The 24201-nt window shown below is 36.2% G+C and overlaps 3 pseudogenes; 1 reads left to right on the top strand and 2 right to left on the bottom strand.

The window, feature by feature from the left end:
* Positions 1-1296: 1296 nt before the first annotated feature.
* On the bottom strand, positions 1297-2009 carry LOC113506038 (annotated as a pseudogene).
* A 17854-nt stretch (positions 2010-19863) lies between these two features.
* Positions 19864-21715, bottom strand: LOC113505999 (annotated as a pseudogene).
* A 741-nt stretch (positions 21716-22456) lies between these two features.
* LOC113506035 lies at positions 22457-23834 on the top strand (annotated as a pseudogene).
* The last annotated feature ends 367 nt before the right edge of the window (positions 23835-24201 follow it).

Here is a 24201-nt window from a genome sequence, read left to right as displayed (position 1 = left end):
CAACACATACCTACTAGTAATATATGATTGGGTATTCTGGACCACTTTTCGCTCGGCGAAACAAGTTCGCCATCGCGGTGGTCCAGAATGCCCAATCATATATTACTGGTAGGTATCGTAGTCAACGGTCGACTCGATCAATACCAGTCAACAGTGGCGCGGTTTATAAATATTCATGTAAAAAAATATTAGTCATTGTTAATCGAACTGTTTCACACAGCAATCATGAAATTTGTAAAACAACCACAATCGTTGAATGTTAACATAATACATGATGAATTTTGTAAAACCGATTTCCGTCATAGTGAATTTTTGCCTAATTCAGAGTATGCTGTATAATTTGCGGACCGTCAAATTGTGGAAAAACTAATTTACTTATTAGTCTCCTTATACACATAAATAGTTTAAGATTTTGAAATGTATATATTTCAAAAACTCTGTCTACCAACCCAAGTACATATTTTTAGAAAAAGTATTGCAACGAGTGCCAGGTGTTTCACTTCAGAAATATCAGGAACATGACAAAATACTAAGAGTTCAAGACGCAAAACATGACTCTGTGATTATATTTGATGAAGTTGCTTGTGAAAATCAAAACAACATGCGTGGTTACTTTGCAATGGGAAGACATAAATATATCGATTGTTTTTATTTGGATCAAACGTATAGTAAAATTCCTAAACAATAAGGGATAAAGCCAACTTGATCATACATTTTAAACAAGATGAAATTAATTTGAAGCACATATACGTAGAACATGTCAACACTGATATGACATGTGTTGAATTTCATCAAATGTGTTCTAAAATATGGAACGAACCTTTTAATTTTGTTGTGATTAATAAAGATTGCTCAAAAAATAAAGGCTGTTATAGAAATAAATTTGACAGTTTTGTAGTTTTTGATTAAATCATAGTTATTTAAATCCGTAACCCTAGCATTTCTAATTATTCTACCTGAAATCTTAATCAAGCACGATCTAATTCATCAATATGGAAAAATCTTTGAAAAGACAAATCGTGGAAGCCACAGAAGCCGTGAAGAAAAAAGTTAAAAAAATTAAAGATATTGAAATAGTGGTTTCTTAGGTTTACGCGAATGTTAGACAGTGAAATGAAACTACTTTTACGGATTTTATCGCGGTTTAATTTTGGATTTTAGTTCCCAACGACGTTTGGAAACCTTTGCAGGTATCATGGTCACGGGCAGACTGAGATGGCATTCGTCTTGACAGAAGATGTTGCTCGTTCTACCTTCATATTTTAATTAATTATTTGTGGTCCGACCTACGCAGTATGAGCTCACTGTGTCTTGATGTCTTGCAGCGCTGCTCTTGGGTTTGGCCTTGAGTTTATTTATTTTTGGATCCCAAGTAGGTGATATCTTCCAGCCATCTTCTCTATTGAAATTAGGGTGTTTTTTAATCTCAATAGCCTCGCGAAACATCCTAGGTAGGAATTTGGATTCTTTAGCGAGGATCTGTGGTTGGTCAAATCTAATATAATGGCTGGAACCTTCAGCGGTGTTTCACGTCAGCTATGTGTTCTTTAACGCGGGTTAGGGACCCGCGTTAAAGAACACATAGCACACATGCTTCGTTTGGTTTGACCGATGTAAGAGAGGCCGCAGTCACAATCCAGTTTGTATACTCCTGCATCTTGTAGAGGTATGTGACACTTGACGGATGGTAAGGACTGGCTAATCTTCTTGGGCGGCTTGAAGTATGTTTTAATTGAAGCTCGCTTCAGGATGTAACCAATCTTGTCAGTGACTCCTCTGACATATGGTAGTACAGCAGGCAAACGATCAACAGTGGCTGGCTTCACTCGGTTTCTGTGACGGGGCCGTGGAACTTGGAGCTTGTTGTCTCGCAGTACTTGCTTGACGTGTTGAAGCTCAGCGGCAAGGTGTCTGTCATCACAGAGTCCGTGTGCTCTCTGAAACAAAGATTTTCCCACGGTAGCTAACTGTTTAGGGTGGTGGTGAGATTTACCGTTTAAGTACCTATCTGTATGGTCCCATCTAAAATTAAACCGCGATAAAATCCGTAAAAGTAGTTTCATTTCAACGATATTGAAGTAAATAATAAAGAAGCGCTGGAATCAGTTTTCAAGCCTGTAACAGAACCTTTAAACATGATTGCCAATGTCAGTAAACAATCTGTTCCACAAAATATAGGACATGATGAAATTGAAGTTCCATTTATTGATAAAACTTTTGAAAAAGAAGTGCTTAGTGATAACGAAAGCAGTGATACAGACGATTCTGATTCTGGGGATAATAGTGACTGCTCCTATAAATCACTGGTTGATATGAAACAAGATTGTAACACAACATCCTGGTCAGTTTCTCCAGAGGAATTTGCAGATTTTCGATTTGGTGATAGGTACGAACGTGTAAAGTTGATGTTGGATTCTGCTCGCATAATTATCAATGACGAAAATATCGTAGTGGCAGACCACAAATATTGAAGTACGCCTGGTTTGAAACAGTTGCTACTGAAAAATAATGTAGATTTGAGTTTAGTCACAGAGAGACGAAAATATCAACATTATAAATCAATGCTACTTGATACTAATGCACATCGTCGAGATTATGATCCAAGTAAACCGATAAAAAGTAATAAGGGTCTAAAATATTTACAAATTATTAAACCACTTTTTCTACAATCTCAAGGGAAAGGACTACCCTAAACAAAACTGTAGATTTTATATATTGGGATGATCCTAATGAATTAGTGGATCGGCTAAAATTGTTAATTGCGTCTCCAGATGCTGATAACACTGGAGTAAACAACGAAATTATATCTATAATAGAAGAATTACGTGAAAGCAATATAATTAATACATAAATTCATTTTCATTTTACTGTTAACCTTTCAAAACAATACACCTTAAAGATGAATGTAGACAAGTTCGGTCATTTTATTCACAAAAGATTCCGTTTATCAGATTTAACGTCAGGGATAGTTCAAATCCGCGTATATGCCATAGGTAAAGGGTGCGTATCTACACTAAACCTAGTTTTACAGGAGGAGGTTATAACGTCATAACTTTCTTAAATTAACGGCTACTAGGCTCATTTTTACACAGGGAGTATTAATTCATGTGTTTTATGTATCGTTTACAATAGATTCATATTTATGTAAATGATTTAATCGCTACGACATTTACGCGGTTTTGATTTGACCACCAGCTTATAAAAATAGCTCCTAAATAATAAGTTCCGCGGTATTGAAATCAAATACGTAATAATTATTCAAAATAATATTTAATCAACAAAACAAAATATGTCTTAAACTATCTTAAGAGAAGCTTTATCTCTAAGAAGAATAAAATATATTCAAAAAAAAAAATCAAAACCAAAATTCTCTGAAATCTGTGAAGAAAACACAGACATTTATTTTTTTAAGATAATATCAATTAACTAACTCTTGTTTTAATCAGTCTTTTCAGTTACGTTATAGGAATAGTATTACACATTTAAACTTATAAAATAATAATCAAAAAAAGCTTCTTCAAACAATATTAAACAAAGAGAGTAATTAACGTCATGAGATTAGCAGAGTCACAGTTTTAGTTTCATGAAACAGAAATTAATCATTTTTATAAGGCAAGTTGTCATAGAATTCGTGACAATCAATGGGCATAACACTTTTTAATTGTTGCAAATGTTCAAACTTTGATTTTGAAATCGGCAATCTATAAGTAAAGAGCTGTGTAGGAGTAACTGCCTCAATTCTTTTTGGCCTTTGAGGTAATAGTTGAAATTCGTCATTGTAGTTAAGTTTGTATTCAATAGTGCCATTGGGATTGTACTTTAAAACTCTGATATCAACCATACATTTTGCACCAGTACCTCTACCAGGCCGGATTGAATCGTAAATGAGGTTACTTTTAATACTATAATCCTTAAAAAAAGTGTGGTCAACCGTAGCTACCTCATATGGAAATGGATTCAGTCTAGCTTCTTTGGTAACCGAAGAATATTGACTTGGTAAAAATATTTCACGACTTTTTAACTTTCTTTCAATTACCGAGTGAACTGAATCCACTTCCATTTGAGTATGACCCTTCTCTAAAAATTTCTGTGTGATGAAAACTTTTTTTTCCATCGCCAATCGCAAAAAAGCGTTTGAAACCACAACATTTCGATTTTGCGATGTACACCCATCAGTGAATATTATAACATTTTTAGGGTCTTCTTCAACCAATTTCTTCAAATAATCGACAAAAAATGAAGCATACGTTGATGCTTTTAAATCTGTTGTAGTCTCATCAAACCAATAACACTTTACGTTATTGGTGCCCAAATTATAAATTGTAAAGTTATGAACCGCTATATAAAAGCTGTCAAAAATGGACACAATTTCACAGCTTGCAAATCGGCAGTGATTACGTGCAGTTCGCAGCTTCTTTGTCGAGAGTTTTTTCCTTCCTAGCTAAATCCTTTCGCGATACATGTTGTTGATATTCTTCTTCTGTAATATTGCCTACTTTATACGAACAGCATAAATCACACGCATCTTTTTTTGGTTTAAACAATGCTATGTTTTCATCTTTCAAAACATCTTCAAAAAGTTTTCTGGAAGCCACTTTCTGTTCATTCTCAGTGGCCTGTTTGACATAAATACGATAGAGTTCACGCTTTGACTGTATTATGGGTTCGAGATATAATTTTGTACTTTCTTTTCGGCAGTAGTGGGAGGGCAGTTTGGGTAGGGCTCTCAAAAATGTTTGTATTAAAACTTTCAATGTAGGCAACGCAGGATTTTCATTCCGATTTATAATGGTTTGTTTATTTGGTTTTTCTCCCAGCCAGTACCTCACTGTCCACTCTTTCATGCCCAATGTTCCTAAGAACATTTTTAAACAAACTCTGGTTTTTTGGTTATTAAGTTTTAAATAATAGACCTTTGTAACACTTCGTCTTGTATCAGCCCTTTGTGTGGTTTTTCTTTTAGTCGGCTTCATATCTACTAAAGAAGAAACAAACATTTTTTTCACTATCCAGCTCATCTCCCAAAATTCCTTAAATATATCAAATCTTACGGTTTCTGTAAACTTTTCGCAGTTAAAGACATTACTTTTTAAACATTTGCTTGAATTACAAGCCGCTCCAAGTTTTCGGGCCAGTTTAATAGAGTCTTGTGAAAATTTTTCATCGCTAGTCTTTCTAAAACCGATGTATTCCTGGCCTAGCATTCTCAATTTTTTATTTCTGAACCTTTTTGAAGACATTTCTTCTGATTTTCGTTTCCTTACTCTAGATTCGAATGCAACTTCAGGCTCCAAATCCCGTTCAGGAAACAAATCATTATTACCGTCCGTCGATGTTGATGCAAACGGTGCAAGATTCGTTATTTCAGAAAGCGGTACGTAATTTGGGTCCGCGACAGAGTCATCTGATGAAAAATCAAGTACGTTATTGATATCCGTACGAACATTCTCCTCCAAATTTGAAGATACCAAATTGTTAGTTAAAGTCATAGTAGTAATAGAATCGGAACCAAATTCCAGCAAATTCACTGAATTGGAGATACTGAAAGTGGTTGTGTCACAGTTAGCTAAAGCTATAATTTCTTCCGTTAGGTCTTCATGTCTTTCCACTTCAGTAAAATTTAAATTAGGTGAATTTTCAGGCACATTTTTCGTACGTTCTTGAGCTCCAGAATGCTTAAGTAAAAGATTTTTTTGCATCTCTAATAATTTTTCACGCCTTCTCTTTAAATCTATTAATGTTGTAACATGAAGTGTTTCGTCTTCTCTACAGGAATTAGTAACACTCGCCATTTTGATCCTAAAAAGAACATAATAATAATGTTTACTTACTTATTTACTCATGGAGACCTTAAGGCTCCATTAGGTTTAAGATGACGAAATAATAAATACCTATCTCATAAACTGAAAACGTCCGGCAAATCAGGATAGTTTAACCATAATTGTCAATTATTTTAAAAAGTTATAATAGGAAAACATTTAATTTAATAACACACGTAAATCACACTTCAACTTACAGCAATACCGCGTATAAGCACTACTTGAGTAAAAATAAAGAAAATCATTAGATAATTTATAGAATTTGGTAGTATTTATCAATATTAAAAGTAATTATTTAATATTGGTAGCTTACACACACTATACACTGTTCACATTACAATAATCAGTTGAATTTACAAAAAAAGTGTAGTTATTAACAAGGTTAGGACGAAAAAGTTATAAAAATAAAATTTAATGGTATTTAAAGCTGATATTTGATTGAGAAAACACTTAATAAACGTTGCATTAACACTTACCTGAAGTTGTAATAACTATTTTGAAATTAACACCGACTTTAACAACAAAAAATAACCACAACAAAACTCACGATGTCATATGATTACATACGCGGAATTGCCGCTTGCCGACGTTAGATGCGCAGTATTGTTATTGGGCGATACTTTTGCTTTTCATTGGTCAAACGCAACGTACGTCAAAGAGGTGACAGCTAATCAGGATCCTGCGTGCAATGCCCGCGAAATCTTAATTTGGCTACATTTGTCAGATACGCGGAATTATCCAATGCTAGTTACGCGTATTTGCACTATCCCCGACGAATTTGAATTTATTGATAACGTTTTAATAAAATCGGGAAGCGGTAGTTTTGATTTAAAATCAACAAGGCTTCGGGGAATCCGATCTCCCGTAGATGGAGACGATGCTGTGAACAAGGATTACTTAGATCGAATAAGTGCTAATACGATACACGAATTGAATAAACTAATTGGCGCATTACGTTCTCAGCTCACATTAGATGCACAAAAGACAGTTCAAGCTACTTTAAAAGCAATACCTGAGGCTTTAAATCATTTTGAAGATAAGTTTTATACTAAAGCATATGTTGACAAATTGCTTAAAAAATTGTAAATGAAATACACAAAACTGCACGAAGAAATTTCCTTCGTCGTTCTGTTGTTTTAAAAAGTATTGATGACCTGTGGCAAGCTGATCTGATGGATATGCAAAATCTAAGGAAATATAACAAAGGCTACAATTACATTTTAATAGTGATCGATTGCTTCTCAAAATATGCTTGGACGCAGCCGTTAAAATCAAAAAATAAACTTGATGTCTCTCAAGCATTTGAAAGAATATTACTTAACAGTCATCGAAAGCCTAATAATTTACAAACTGATATGGGGACAGAGTTTTATAATATCACATTTCAAACGCTTATGAAAACTTACAAAATTAACCATTACTCATCGTTTTCTAGCAAAAAAGCATCAATTACGACTAATTAAAACCTTAAAAAATAAATTATACAAATATTTTAGCCTTAATGGAAACTATAAGTAGCTGGGTGAACCTCTAGAACTTACTCTGGAATCGTATAACAACACAAAACATCGAACTATTTAATTAAAACCAATCGATGTAAACAAGTCTAATGAGTTAGTAGTAAAAGAAAATATTTTGAAAGCACATAAACATATATCTGTTCCATGTAAAAATAAGTTTCAAATTGGTGATTATGTTCGTATCAGCAAATACAAACACAATTTTGAAAAAGGCTATACTCCTAATTGATCAACAGAACTTTTTACTGTAAAGAAGATTAATAATACAATCAAAATCAAAATCAAAAAGTTTTTATTTGAAATAGGCCGTATCTCAGGCACTTTTAAAACGTTATATTACTGACTCTAGTTGCACGGTTCCAAAGTGTCATTCTTATGGAGAAGAACCGGCAAGAAACTCCATAAGTTACTCTTTTCAAAATAAAATTTTACAGTAGCATTTTACATTAAAATGAATGTCTGCAAAAACAGCGTAAATTAGCAAAACAAGTATCAAATAGCAAAATGATTATGATTTTCTATAAAAACTGACCTCCAGAGAAGAAAAAATAAAATAACGCTACAATGAAGTAACTTTTGCTGAGGTTTACACTGTTGATACATATACAAAGCATATTTCACAAAAAAAAAAGGAAAACAATTATAATTTAATGATAATTTTACATAATCTAAATATCAATACTCAACCCCATAGTCAATATAGTCTTAAAATCCACTATTGTCACAGTACATCTAATAAAAACTGTAATGAAATTGAAAAAGTATCCCATATTAAATACCTAGGTATAATAGTTGACCAGCGTCTTTCCTGGCATAGTCATATAGATTTGGTGATGACCCGCACTAGAAAGCTAATCTGGATATTTAAACATTTAAGACACATCTATATCTATATCTATACTTATAATAAATCTGTAGAGAGGTCAATTCTGTACATAAAATATATTTAAAAAATAACTATCAAGGGGTGGTTAGGGATCGCTACTGATGCCAAAAATGCAATCAGTAAAATTTTTGTCTGTCTGTCTGTCTGTCTGTCTGTATATTCGTTATAGAAACAAAAACTACTCGACGGATTTTAACGAAATTTGGCACAATTATTCTTCATACTCTTGGGCAGGTTATAGTATACTTTTCATTACGCTACGACCAATAGGAGCAGAGCAGTGAAGGGAAATATTGGGAAAACGGGGTAAGTTACTCCATTTTTTAAGCTTCCGTCACGTGTGCAGGCTTATAGGTTAAAGCTACATAGAAATCATGTATGACGGAAATGTTCTCCCTAAAATTATATAAAAAATATTCCTCGACAGCATATGTCTAACTTTTATGGTTGACTCACAATAACACGTGAAACTCCCGATAGCTTAGCAATTCGGAGATTTCTGATTGTATTTGTCTACTCTAACGTTTACAACACTATCACTCATCCCCAATTAAAAAAGTTAACATTATTACCTATTCAATAAAAAAAGAATCATGTTAATCGGTGTAGAAACACCAAAGTTATACATGAAATAATAAGAAATCGCGCGTGAATACAGAGTCATGCTATAAGGATTATTTTTGTGTATCGGTTGCCGCGCTCGACGCGCGTCGTGGCGGGAGGTATAAAAAGGCGGGGGTCCGCGCTCGTGCGTCATACAATATTTGGCTGTTGATGCGAATAGACGTTCAGACTGTTCGACCTTATTGACAATCAATAATTGTTATTTGCAAACCGTGCTTATCAGCACGACTTTTAGTCTTTGAATAGTTTATTTTTAGAATTATTTTGTTGTTAGTTTATATAATAGGTATTAGATTAATAGTATTAGTAGTAGGTACACCTATTAGTTATTTTGGTAGTGTTTAATTGTATTAATAGTTTATTTTCGTAATTGGTAGTGTTTAATTATATTAATAGTTTATTTTCGTAATTTTTATATTATTTATTTTGGTAGTGTTTAATTGTATTAATAGTTTATTTTCGTAATTTGGTAGTGTTTAATTAAATTAATAGTTTATTTTCGTAATTGGTAGTGTTTAATTAAATTAATAGTTTATTTTCGTAATTGGTAGTGTTTAATTATATTAATAGTTTATTTTCGTTATTATTATATTAGTTATTTTGGTAGTGTTTAATTGTATTAATAGTTTATTTTCGTAATTGGTAGTGTTTTATTATATTAATAGTTTATTTTCGTAATTATTACATAATAACTATATATAATTGTAAGTGTAAGGTAGCTTCAGTTACCGTCGATTAAAAATACACAATGCCACCTAAAAAACGACCATCTTTATCTCGAAATTCGAGAGATGCTAAAAGGATGAGAAATGCGCGTTCTCAAGAATCGGCAGAGGAAAGAGCACATCGGTTAAACTCTATGAGAGTTAGTGCCTCAACCTCTCGAGCCAATGAAAGCTCTCCAGAGAGAGAGATGCGATTAGCAGCTGACAGAGCGAGACGAGCTACATCACGGGCGTCTCAAAGCTCTTCTCAACGAGAGCTGAGGCTTACCATTGACCGAGAACAACATGTGTTATCCCGAGATGCTGAAACTGCGTCACAACGAGAATTGCGTCTCACTGCTGACCGCGAACGGCATACATTGTCTCGCGAGTCAGAAACCTACACTGAGAGGGAATTGCGTCTCACAGCTGACCGCGAACGTCATATATTGTCTCGCGAGTCAGAAACCTACACTGAGAGGGAATTGCGTCTCACAGCTGACCGCGAACGTCATATATTGTCTCGCGAGTCAGAAACCTACACTGAGAGGGAATTGCGTCTCACAGCCGACCGCGAACGTCATATATTGTCTCGCGAGTCAGAAACCTACACTGAGAGGGAATTGCGTCTCACAGCTGACCGCGAACGTCATATATTGTCTCGCGAGTCAGAAACCTACACTGAGAGGGAACTGCGTCTCACAGCTGACCGCGAACGTCATATTTTATCTCGAGAATCTGAAACTTTAACTCAATATGAAGACCGTTTGACAAATGATAGGGTGCACCATAATGTTATTCGATCTCTCGAAGACGCACATGAGCATGAACAACGACTAGAGTCGGTACGCGAATATTATAATTCTTTGAGACAAGAACGATCAGTAAGTTTGTCTAATGAAAGATTAAGAATCGAAAATATTCGGTCTCTTGAAACGGACGAACAGCGAGAGGCCCGTCTTACTGCAGACAGATTTCGACATAGCCTTAATAACTTAGATGTACACATAGAAGATCAATCTAGAAATTCGGTGGCTTGGTCCGACAAATATAAAGTGGGTTTGCTTATAACCTCACAATTGATTATGGATCATCTTCTGTAATAGGCGATATGAACGTGGTATGTCGTTTTTGTAATGCTTCAAAGTGGAGTAAGGAGTCAGCTGGTTTCTGTTGTTCTACAGGTAAAATAAATTTGCCTTCATTCGAAGACCCACCGGAACCTTTGAAATCACTACTTTTAGGGGAACATATACAATCTAAACAGTTTTTAGATAATATTCGCACTTATAATAGTGCATTTCAAATGACATCCTTTGGCGCTCAACAAATCTCAGAAGGTCATTTCATGCCTACTTTTAAGATACAAGGTCAGGTTTACCATTTGATAGGATCCCTTTTGCCTGAAAACCAACCTAAGTTTCTTCAAATATATTTTGTATCCGACTACAACAAACAGTCGAATATAAGATATCAATATTTCCCGAATTTAAATACTGAACTCATATCACAACTTCAGAACATGTTGCATCAGGTTAATTCGTATGTATGCAGTTTTAAATCGGCATTAGAAGCTCTTCCTCGAGATGATGATAACAATTATAAAATTGTTATAAATGCCGATAGGCGTGATATCGTTATCCGTTCCAGAGATAATCGTTTGCAACGTATTTATGAAACCCACAGGGCTTACGACAGTTTGCAATATCCTTTGATATACTGTCGAGGGGAAGATGGTTATAATTTTGCTTTATACCAAACTGATCCGCGTACAGGCGCACCTAATTATAATAAAAAGATTTCATGCCTTCAATTTTACTGCTACCACTTGCAAGTAAGACGGAATAGGTTTGTATACTTTCAACGTTTTCGTGGCTTATTCAATCAGTTTATTGTAGACATGTACGCAAAAATTGAAACCGAAAGATTAGTTTATATACGATCTAATCAAAGGCAGCTGCGCGTTGAAGAATACGTGCACCTTCGCGACGCCATGCAGCAAGATAACGATACGGTGAATATGGGTCGTTTAGTTATTTTGCCCTCTTCTTTTACTGGTGGTCCACGATACATGCACGAACGTACTCAAGATGCTTTTTGTTACGTAAGAAAATATGGACGTCCCGACTTATTTATTACTGTAACTACCAATCCTAAGTGGGATGAAATTACTCGGGAGCTTCTTGAGGGTCAAGCACCGCATGACCGCCATGATATCATAGCAAGAGTTTTTCATTTAAAATTAAAATCAATGATAGATCTACTTACCAAAGATAAAATTTTTGGAGAAGTATTGTGTTATATGTATAGTATTGAATGGCAAAAACGCGGCTTACCTCACGCACATATCCTGCTTTGGTTAAAAGATAAGGTTCGACCTAATGATGTAGACAGTTTAATCAGTGCTGAAATTCCAAGTCCGATTGCAGATCCCGTGTTATACGACATTGTTAAAACTCATATGATACATGGTCCATGTGGTTCGTTTAACGGGAATTCTCCTTGCATGCAAGACGGTCGTTGCACTAAAAGATATCCAAAAGCCTTAGTGGATGGCACTGTAACAGGACATGATGGATACCCATTATATCGTCGCCGTTCAAGAGATAATGATGGTTTTACTGTTGAAAAGCGAGTGTCTGGACAACAAGTTACTTTAGATAATAGGTGGGTCGTTCCGTATTCTCCTGTGTTGTCCAGAGCATTTCAAGCTCACATAAATGTTGAAATGTGTAATAGTGTAGAGTCAATAAAATATATTTGTAAGTATATTAATAAGGGCAGTGACCAAGCTACATTTGCTTTGAGAAATGAACATGATGAAGTTACAAGATTTCAGTCAGGCAGATATATAAGTTCTTCAGAAGCTGTGTGGCGGATCTTAAGTTTCAACATTCACGAAAGATATCCACCTGTGACTCATCTAGATGTTCATCTTGAAGGCGGCCAACGTATATATTTCAACGCCGAAAATGTCACAGAACGGTTAGAGAACCCTAGACAAACAAGTTTATTAGCATTCTTTCGACTTTGCCAAACTGATGATTTTGCAAAATCTCTTTTGTATGAGGAAGTTCCATCGTGTTATACCTACGATAAGCAACGGGGTGTCTTTAATCGAAGACGCCGTGGCAGGCCTGTAGATGGCGAGTCAGGTATTTTTAAAGAACATGTTCTTGGTAGAGTGTACACCGTTCATCCTAACAACGCTGAGTGTTTCTATTTGCGATTATTATTACATACCGTGCGAGGACCAACCTCATTTATAGATTTGAGAAAAGTAGACGATGTTGTTTATCCCACTTATCAAGCAGCTTGCCAAGCGCGTCATTTGCTTGAAAATGATCAGCATTGGGATGACGCTTTAGCAGAATCCTGTGTTAGTGATAATCCACGACGGTTACGCCATTTATTTGTAACATTACTCACATTTTGTAATTTGTCAGATGCTGTAACATTATGGGAAAACAATAAAGAAAAATTTTCAGAAGACTTTCTTAGAAATATACCTAACAATGATGAAGGCACAACTAATGATAATTTCCGTGATCTTGCCATAAATCAGTGCTTATTAGCTCTTCAGGATGACTTAACAGCAGTAGGCGGTAAATCACTCTGTGAATATGGTTTGCCAACACCAACCTCAGTCGGAGAGGTAACTAATAGGGAATATTCCGCAGAGATTGGTTACAATTTAACGGAACTGCTGACAACATTAGAAAACGGTGTCCCAATGATGACTGCAGAACAACGTTCAGTTTATGACCGCGTGTGCAATAGTGTTCAAAATAATTTGGGAACAATATGGTTTTTAGATGCACCTGGAGGAACTGGAAAAACCTTTTTGACTAAATTAATATTGGCTTATGTTCGAAATCAGCGTAAAATTGCGCTTGCCGTAGCTTCATCAGGGATAGCTGCAACATTGCTACCAGGAGGTAAAACTGCTCACAGTATGTTTAAAATACCAATTGATTTAGATCGCACGGAAAATCCAACCTGTAGTATTTCAAGAAATAGCGACAAAGCTAAGGTATTACGCGAGTGTAGTTTAATCATATGGGATGAATGTACGATGGCCCATCGAAAAGGAGTAGAAGCGGTAGACAGAACTTTAAGGGATATAAGACAAAATGATCGACCAATGGGCGGTATCACGGTTTTATTTTGTGGTGATTTCCGACAAACCTTACCGGTAATACCACGGGGAACCCGAGCTGATGAGGTTAGGGCTTGCCTGAAAAGCTCTTATTTATGGCGAGATATACAATCGGTGCATTTGACTATAAATATGCGAGTGAGAACTGGAGATAACCCGGATGATAGTCAATTTTCTGACACATTGTTAAAGATTGGTGAAGGTACCTATCCACAACTACACCAAGGAAAACTTATACTGACGCCTGAATTATGTTGTATGGTGCAATCTCAACCACATCTTATATCGTCGGTTTACGGTGACGTAACAAATATATTAAATAGGGACAATTCTTGGCTATGCGAAAGATCTATTTTAACTCCTCGCAATGACCAGGCATCTGAGATCAATAACAAAATACTGTCGAATATACAGGGGGAAAGCAAAGTTTATAGATCAATAAATAGAATGGTCGATGAACAAGAAGCCACTAATTACCCGATAGAATTTTTAAATTCTTTAAATATGCCCGGACTTCCCTCTCATGAAATTTGTTTAAAAATTGGGATACCGATTATTATGCTCCGAAATTTAAAACCACCACAACTTTGCAATGGAACTCGACTAAAAGTAACCCAGTTGCAACAAAATATAATCGAGGCTCAAATTTTAACAGGTTGCGGTGCAGGAGAAACCGTCTTTATTCCCAGAATACCCTTAATACCAAATAATTTTCCATTCCAATTTAAAAGGACGCAATTCCCAGTATCGGTGTGTTATGCAATGACAATTAACAAGGCTCAAGGGCAGACTTTTCGTGTTGCTGGAGTAGATCTCAGTGTCAGTTGTTTCTCACATGGTCAGTTGTATGTTGCTCTTTCCCGTGTTAGCAGTTCTAAAAGTCTTTATGTTCACGTGCCGGACGGGTCAACTTTCAATATAGTTTACCCGGAAGCTTTGCACTAAAGTATTTTCGTTTTATAGGTACCTTTACCTTACCTTTATAAGGCAGTGGTACTTATATTGCCACCAGAATTTGAACCTTAACACATTATTATAAAGTTTAAAAGCTATAAATATTTTTAAGTTCTGTGTCTTATAAAGGGTTAAGCCTTATGTGAACGTGATCTAAACAATATTACCAATATAAATAATAATAATAAATATTACCAATACATTAACTTAATACACAAGGAGTTACACGCTGACGGAGTCGCGGACACAGCTATCTATACTTTTCTGCCGGAAGTCACTATTCCACGCGGACGAAGTCGCGGGCACAAGCTAGTAATGAATAAAAAGCTCCTAAACCAAATTTATGTTTCTCTTGCTCAATCAATAATAATTTATTTCATACCAGTGTGGGGCGGTGCAACAAAGACAAAGTTTCTTGAGCTAGAGAGAGCACAGAGATCTTTAATTAAGGTTATGTACTGCAAACCATATCGGTTCCCTACTGACGATTTGTACTCTATTAGTGATTTGCTAACAGTCAGAAAGCTGTATATTCTATATGCTATTTTAAAACTGCACAAAACCCTCCCGTATGACCCTACAGTTCAAAATAAAAGAAGTAAAAACGTCATAGCACCAGTAGTATTCGTTAAAACAACATATACAAAAAGACAATTTCTCTCAAAATCGACAGCCCTGTATATTAAATTAAATAAGTTAATAAATATCTATCCTCTTTCTATAAGGGATTGCAAAAAGGATATTGTTCAATGGCTAAAACCAAAGTCGTATGAGGATATAGAACTATTTTTCCATTAAAATGAGTAAAAGCGACTAACATACATACCCACATACACATTCACCACACACACCAAACACACTACACACACACGTACACATACACCTAAAACATGCATACACAGTACACATACGAACACACTTTACTAAAACTACAAAAAAAAATTGATGATTACTCTCGTTTTTAAGTTTTACTGTGTTTCGTATATTTTAGAAGTTTTATTGTGTTTTTGTTTATCTCCAGAAGTTATTTTTAAGTTTTTGTTTTCATTTAATGTAATCCTACATCTAAGCTTACTTTTAATTTTTGATTGTATTTACAAATATTATTCTTTGTACACAACTTTTACCAAGTTTCCTTATAGTTAGGTTAGTGTTAGCTCTTCAAGCGGGGCCTCCTAACACAGGTATATGCTTACTTAAAAGGAGGTCTCAATGTAAGACTGAATGTAAAAGGTTATGTTAAAGAATAAACAATTTTTGTTTTTTTATTTTATTTTTGTAGTCCTAATCAAATCCTTAACAGGAATGTCAAGGCATGTCATAGCTTCTATGAATAGAGCTGAGGCTAAACTAATAGTAGATAACAAGGAAAATAAGATAATGATCTAGTAGACCGCCAGGGAAACCACATGTACAGAGATAATACTAAGTCCACGCGCGCTTATCATTTATATAATCACTAATTTTATAGTACGCTTTCTTTACCAGCATAGATTTAACGGTATTTTTAAACTTGTTTAATGGTAAACTGGTTATAGTATCTGGCAATTTATTATAAAATCGAATAGAATTCCCTAGGAAAGATTTGGCGTTTGTTTTGGATAACCTAAATCTATTTCCATATTTATGTTATGGAAATCACTATTTACACTAAAAGTATGCAAGTTTTTTCCGAACGAACATGAGATTCTCCATAATATAAACCGACGGCAGCGTTAAAATATTAATTTCTTTAAAAGTTTATCTTAATGACTCGCGCGGACCCATGCAGTGGACTGCTCTAATCGCACGTTTCTGTAATATGAAAACGGATTCAACATCGGCAGCTGCTCCCCACAGTAAAATTCCGTATGACATAATACTGTGGCAATAGGCGTGATAAACTAACTTAGCAGTGGGAACATCAGTAAGCTGTCTTATTCTTCGGACCGCAAAAGCAGCCGAACTTAGTCTACGAGACAGTGCTGAGATGTGAGCACCCCACTGTAACTTATCGTCCAATGTTATTCCAAGAAAGACCGTTTCTTTAATAAAATCGAGTTTGTTGCCATCTAGCATTAGCAAACTAAAAAAACGGTTTGGTATGCTAAAAAAAGGCTATATAATAACAAAAATATACAACAATTCAAATCTAATTTAGAGGATATAAATTGGAAAACCAAATATAGAAGTAAACAAAAACTATGAAGCATTTAACAACACCCTTATAAAAATACTTAATAAATGTATACCTATACAAAAAATAAAACTGAAAACTAATTATAAAAAATACTGGCTTACCAAAGGAATAAAAATTTCATGTACAAATAAAAGATTATTAAAAATATTTACACTAAAAACTAAAAATCCAATTCTGAAACAAAACTACAAAAACTACGAAAAAATATTAAAGAAACTAGTCACGTCATCCAAAAAACTACACTACATAAATAAACTAAAAAAATCTGACAATAAAATTAAAACGATGTGGAATATTATAAATGAGCGAACAAATAAAAAAATTAAAAAAGAAAAAACGAACATAACATTAGAAATAAATAAAACAACAACCTCCGACCCTAAGCAGGTAGCAAATACCTTTAACGAGTTCTTTGCGTCCATTGGAGAAAGTTGCTCTCGAACATCAGGGAATAAGCCGCAGGGCGCTTCTGTCTTACACCCAACTGAAAATACTATGTTTCTCAGCCCAGTCGAACCCGGAGAAGTAAATATACTAATTAAAAATTTTAAAAATAAAAACAGCCACGGGATTGATGAATTACCGCCTAACTTATTAAAACATTGCGCAAAAGAACTAACTTTACCGTTTTACTTGCTAATCAACCAGTCGTTTGAAGAGGGTGTCTTCCCAGATTATTTAAAAACGGCCCTAATAAAACCGATCCACAAAAAAAGTACTAAAACCGATCCGAGTAATTATCGCCCAATAGCTCTTCTACCCACTGCTTCAAAAATTTTCGAAAAGGCAATGTGTGACCGCGTTTATAAATTCTGTGAAAAGTACCAAATATTTGATGACTGTCAAAATGGGTTCCGTAAAGACCGATCAACAACCCTTGCAATCTACAAATATATACAAGAAGCCCTTAATATAATAAATAAAAAGAAATATGCTGTTGGTCTACTTCTAGACATGACCAAAGCCTACGATAAAGTACAATACACAATACTATTAAAAAAACTACAAGGCATAGGAATCCGTGGTAAAGCCTACGAGTGGTTTACCTCATACCTAAAGGACAGAGAGCATCTAGTAGAAATAGAATTTTTTAACCATAAAACTAAAGAAATACAAAAGATTCGCTCAAACAGGAAAATTATTAACGCCTCAATACCTCAAGGGAGTGTGATAGGATGTCTTCTATTTCTCCTTTACATAAATGACCTTCCTAAAAATATACAAGGACCGTGTGTCTTATTCGCAGACGATATCTCACTCCTTACTTCATGCGAAAATAACAACAACCTAACTGAAGCATTAACCGAAACGCTCAAAAAAACAGTCACTTGGATGAATGACCACAACCTAGATATTAACTTTTCTAAAACTAAAATAATAACCTTCCACCCTCAGCAAAAAGCCCCATTAGATGTAAACTTATTATATAGTGGGCAAAAAATAGAAGTAGTCTCAGAATTTACCCTACTAGGTTTATCCATAGATAGAAATATTAATTGGAAATCGCATATTAAGAAAATCAGAGCAAAAATTTCAAAATTCGCATATGCACTACGTGAAATAAAAAAAACCACCAACCTCCAAACGGCTCTCACAACCTACTATGCGTACGCTTATGCTTGGCTTAGTTATGGTGTTATATTTTGGGGAAATAGCACCGATGTACCTACACTCTTTACTCTCCAAAAAAAACTCATTAGAATCATAGTAAATATTGACGACACTGATAGCTGCAAACCCCACTTTAAAAAACACAAAATTTTAACTCTGCCATGTATCTATATTTTGGAAATATGTAAATTCGTCCGCAAAAATAAAAACTTCTTTACCACAAGGGAAAATAAACAACAAAAGTACACACTACGCCATAAAAATAGATTAAATTTACCAGATTCTAGATTAAAAATACATTCAACAAGCACACACGTAATGTCGATAAAAATATACAACAAACTTCCAGAAGTAATAAAGAATGAAATGAAATTAAACCTCTTTATAATTAATCTAAAACAATTCTTGCTAAATAAATGTTATTATAACGTAAACGAATATTTAAATGAGAAATAATAAAATGATTAGAATAATAATTATTAAATAAGACTGAATAAACCTCTCTTCCTCTCTCCTATTTTTACTTTTACTTCTACTTTGCTGTGCCCGACAGGGTCCATGATGATCTCATATTTTATAATTTACCACCTAAGAAACACATTGTGGAATGCAATAAATGATTGAGTATTGAGCATTACATTTAAATCCGACTGAGACCGAGCCTTTTGGAGTGTGAATTTAAGGCATTTTGTTTTTGCCGCGTTCAGAAGTAGGTTATTCGTTGCAAACCAATCCGATAATACGTTAAGGCTATTATTCAAATTACTAACGTTTAGAGATTTTCTGTCAATTTTAAGCTGAGAGAGGTATCATCCGCGAACAGAATCATGTCAGTCGAGTTGGCCATCATGAAAGGGAGGTCATTTATGTACGCTAAAAAAAGAAATGAGCCTAAGATCGAACCTTGGGGCACGCCCACTCTAACTAAGAACCCGGAAGACGTTGCGCCGTTTACGCCTACTTTTTGTTGCCTAGATGATAAATATGACAATACCAGTTGTAAGGATTGTCCTCGTAATCCATAGTACTTTAATTTAAGGATTACAGTATTATGATCAACGCAGTCAAAAGCCTTGGAGAGGTCACAGAAAATTCCTATGGCGTCCTGTGACCCCTCCCAAGCTCCTAAAATATTAGACACTAACTTGGCCCCGGCGTCGGTCGTCGACTTTCCCTTGGTGAAACCAAATTGACGCTCATGGAAGATTTTCATTCTCTTAAATTGAAATGAAACTACTTTTACGGATTTTATCGCGGTTTAATTTTAGATTTTAGTTCCCGACGTTTCGAAACCTTTGCAGGTATCATGGTCACGGGCAGACTGAGATGGCGTTCGTCTTGACAGAAGATGTTGCTCGTTCTACCTTCATATTTTAATTAATTATTTGTGGTCCGACCTACGCAGTATGAGCTCACTGTGTCTTGATGTCTTGCAGCGCTGCTCTTGGGTTTGGCCTCGAGTTTATTTATTTTTGGATCCCAAGTAGGTGATATCTTCCAGCCATCTTCTCTATTGAAATTAGGGTGTTTTTTAATCTCAATAGCCTCGCGAAACATCCTAGGTAGGAATTTGGATTCTTTAGCGAGGATCTGTGGTTGGTCAAATCTAATATAATGGCTGGAACCTTCAGCGGTGTTTCACGTCAGCTATGTGTTCTTTAACGCGGGTCCCTATGCTTCGTTTGGTTTGACCGATGTAAGAGAGGCCGCAGTCACAATCTAGTTTGTATACTCCTGCATCTTGTAGAGGTATGTGACACTTGACGGATGGTAAGGACTGGCTAATCTTCTTGGGCGGCTTGAAGTATGTTTTAATTGAAGCTCGCTTCAGGATGTAACCAATCTTGTCAGTGACTCCTCTGACATATGGCAGTACAGCAGGCAAACGATCAACAGTGGCTGGCTTCACTCGGTTTCTGTGACGGGGCCGTGGAACTTGGAGCTTGTTGTCTCGCAGTACTTGCTTGACGTGTTGAAGCTCAGCGGCAAGGTGTCTGTCATCACAGAGTCCGTGTGCTCTCTGAAACAAAGATTTTCCCACGGTAGCTAACTGTTTAGGGTGGTGGTGAGATTTACCGTTTAAGTACCTATCTGTATGGGTCTTCTTTCGATACACGGTGTGACTTATGGTCTGATCAGGATTTCTTTTAACTAATATGTCTAAGAAGGCAAGAGATTTATTATCCTCCAACTCCATAGTGAATTGAATTTTGTTATTGATGGAGTTGAGATGTTTTAAAAATGCATTTACTTGACTAGATGGTAAGACTGTGAAAGTATCATCTACGTACCGTTTGTAAAACCTGGGAGTGAAAGGAGCTGTTTTTAAGGCTGTAGAAGTCTTCCATGAATATATCGGCGACTACAGGGGATACAGGCGAGCCCATCGCTACACCATCTACTTGTACATAGAATTTATTGTTCCACAGTAGGTAGCCAGATGTGAGGCAGTGCTCGAGAAGTTCTGCATATTCTAGAGGTAGGTTGTTCTCTGCTAGCTTCTTGGAAACAATTTCAATACAATCCTTAACTGGTAGGCATGTAAACAAGAACTGTACGTCGAAACTAACCATTACTTCATTGTCATGAAGATGTAGATGTTTAATCTCATTGACAAAGTGGTATGAATCCTTCACAAACGCTGTAGTGTTGCCTCTGAGTGGTGAGAGTGTTTTCGCGACGTGCTGAGCCAATCTGTAGGTTGGTGTGTCGATTTGGCTTACAATAGGACGTAGCGGGGCGTTTGGTTTGTGTATCTTTGGCAACCCATACAGTTTAGGTGGTTTTGCGCATGTAGGTATTAAGTAGGTAACATCTAGACTTAATGCTTCGGAGTGTTTCTTAACCAAGGCGGTGGTAGTTGTTAACACCTTTTTGGTAGGATCAGTTTTCACTGGTTTATATGTACTTGCGTCCGACAATAGATCTTCTATTTTAGCATTGTAGTCCGATGTATCCATGACGACCGTAGCGTTTCCCTTATCTGCACGGAGTATAGTTACATCTTGTCTGTTTTTGAGGTTCTTTAAAGCGAGATGTTCGGCTTTAGGGAGGTTTGGTTTGGGCACTACACTTCGACGTAGAACAGATGATATATCTTGGCGTATCGCCTCCAAATCTTCCTTCCTCACGTTATTGTTGAACAGGCAAGTCTCAACATTGCAAATAATGTCCTCGTACGGTATTCTACGCGGTGTTACAGTCACGATCTCATATACGCGCTCCCTCCCACATACGAGGGAGCGCCAAGATCCTCCATCAGGCAAGCAAAAAGTTACTCGTCCTAAAAATTCATGAAACTCGTTCCGACCTACAAAATTTTAACAAAACCTTTGAGATCGTGACTAATGATTTGAGAACAGTTTTATCAACTTTCGATTTTAATACATGCTTCGAAAAACTAAACAAGCGCGAAAACACCAAATATCTCGAAAGCAAACAAAACTTAATTAATAAATATAAAAAATTAAATTCAAAATCGAACGCGTCAAACAAAACAATAAACGAAAACGGAACGCGCCCGCCAAACGTCAACCAATCACGCGCAGTTATAAATCTGTCAAAACAAACGTTAGATCCACCGACCGTGCAAGTACTACAAAAAGGTTTAAATTTCGCTGTAACACCGCGTAGAATACCGTACGAGGACATTATTTGCAATGTTGAGACTTGCCTGTTCAACAATAACGTGAGGAAGGAAGATTTGGAGGCGATACGCCAAGATATATCATCTGTTCTACGTCGAAGTGTAGTGCCCAAACCAAACCTCCCTAAAGCCGAACATCTCGCTTTAAAGAACCTCAAAAACAGACAAGATGTAACTATACTCCGTGCAGATAAGGGAAACGCTACGGTCGTCATGGATACATCGGACTACAATGCTAAAATAGAAGATCTATTGTCGGACGCAAGTACATATAAACCAGTGAAAACTGATCCTACCAAAAAGGTGTTAACAACTACCACCGCCTTGGTTAAGAAACACTCCGAAGCATTAAGTCTAGATGTTACCTACTTAATACCTACATGCGCAAAACCACCTAAACTGTATGGGTTGCCAAAGATACACAAACCAAACGCCCCGCTACGTCCTATTGTAAGCCAAATCGACACACCAACCTACAGATTGGCTCAGCACGTCGCGAAAACACTCTCACCACTCAGAGGCAACACTACAGCGTTTGTGAAGGATTCATACCACTTTGTCAATGAGATTAAACATCTACATCTTCATGACAATGAAGTAATGGTTAGTTTCGACGTACAGTTCTTGTTTACATGCCTACCAGTTAAGGATTGTATTGAAATTGTTTCCAAGAAGCTAGCAGAGAACAACCTACCTCTAGAATATGCAGAACTTCTCGAGCACTGCCTCACATCTGGCTACCTACTGTGGAACAATAAATTCTATGTACAAGTAGATGGTGTAGCGATGGGCTCGCCTGTATCCCCTGTAGTCGCCGATATATTCATGGAAGACTTCTACAGCCTTAAAAACAGCTCCTTTCACTCCCAGGTTTTACAAACGGTACGTAGATGATACTTTCACAGTCTTACCATCTAGTCAAGTAAATGCATTTTTAAAACATCTCAACTCCATCAATAACAAAATTCAATTCACTATGGAGTTGGAGGATAATAAATCTCTTGCCTTCTTAGACATATTAGTTAAAAGAAATCCTGATCAGACCATAAGTCACACCGTGTATCGAAAGAAGACCCATACAGATAGGTACTTAAACGGTAAATCTCACCACCACCCTAAACAGTTAGCTACCGTGGGAAAATCTTTGTTTCAGAGAGCACACGGACTCTGTGATGACAGACACCTTGCCGCTGAGCTTCAACACGTCAAGCAAGTACTGCGAGACAACAAGCTCCAAGTTCCACGGCCCCGTCACAGAAACCGAGTGAAGCCAGCCACTGTTGATCGTTTGCCTGCTGTACTGCCATATGTCAGAGGAGTCACTGACAAGATTGGTTACATCCTGAAGCGAGCTTCAATTAAAACATACTTCAAGCCGCCCAAGAAGATTAGCCAGTCCTTACCATCCGTCAAGTGTCACATACCTCTACAAGATGCAGGAGTATACAAACTAGATTGTGACTGCGGCCTCTCTTACATCGGTCAAACCAAACGAAGCATAGGGACCCGCGTTAAAGAACACATAGCTGACGTGAAACACCGCTGAAGGTTCCAGCCATTATATTAGATTTGACCAACCTAGGATGTTTCGCGAGGCTATTGAGATTAAAAAACACCCTAATTTCAATAGAGAAGATGGCTGGAAGATATCACCTACTTGGGATCCAAAAATAAATAAACTCAAGGCCAAACCCAAGAGCAGCGAGCAAGACATCAAGACACAGTGAGCTCATACTGCGTAGGTCGGACCACAAATAATTAATTAAAGTATGAAGGTAGAACGAGCAACATCTTCTGTCAAGACGAACGCCATCTCAGTCTGCCCGTGACCATGATACCTGCAAAGGTTTCGAAACGTCGGGAACTAAAATCTAAAATTAAACCGCGATAAAATCCGTAAAAGTAGTTTCATTTCAATGTCTAACATTCGCGTAAACCTAAGAAACCACTACATTCTCTTAAATATTTTACTAACAGCTGGAAGCACCGAAACTGGTCTATAATTAGATGGGTCATTCTTGCAACCAGATTTAGAAATAGGAATAACTTTACTGTGTTTCATTAAATCAGGAAAAGTGCCACAATCCACACAGTCGTTG

The sequence above is a fragment of the Trichoplusia ni genome, chromosome 28 (assembly GCF_003590095.1).
Source record: "Trichoplusia ni isolate ovarian cell line Hi5 chromosome 28, tn1, whole genome shotgun sequence".
In the NCBI taxonomy this organism is placed as follows: Eukaryota; Metazoa; Arthropoda; class Insecta; order Lepidoptera; family Noctuidae; genus Trichoplusia; species Trichoplusia ni.
The sequence above is the reverse complement of the archived record's forward strand: the minus strand, read 5'-3'. Positions and strand labels throughout refer to the sequence as shown.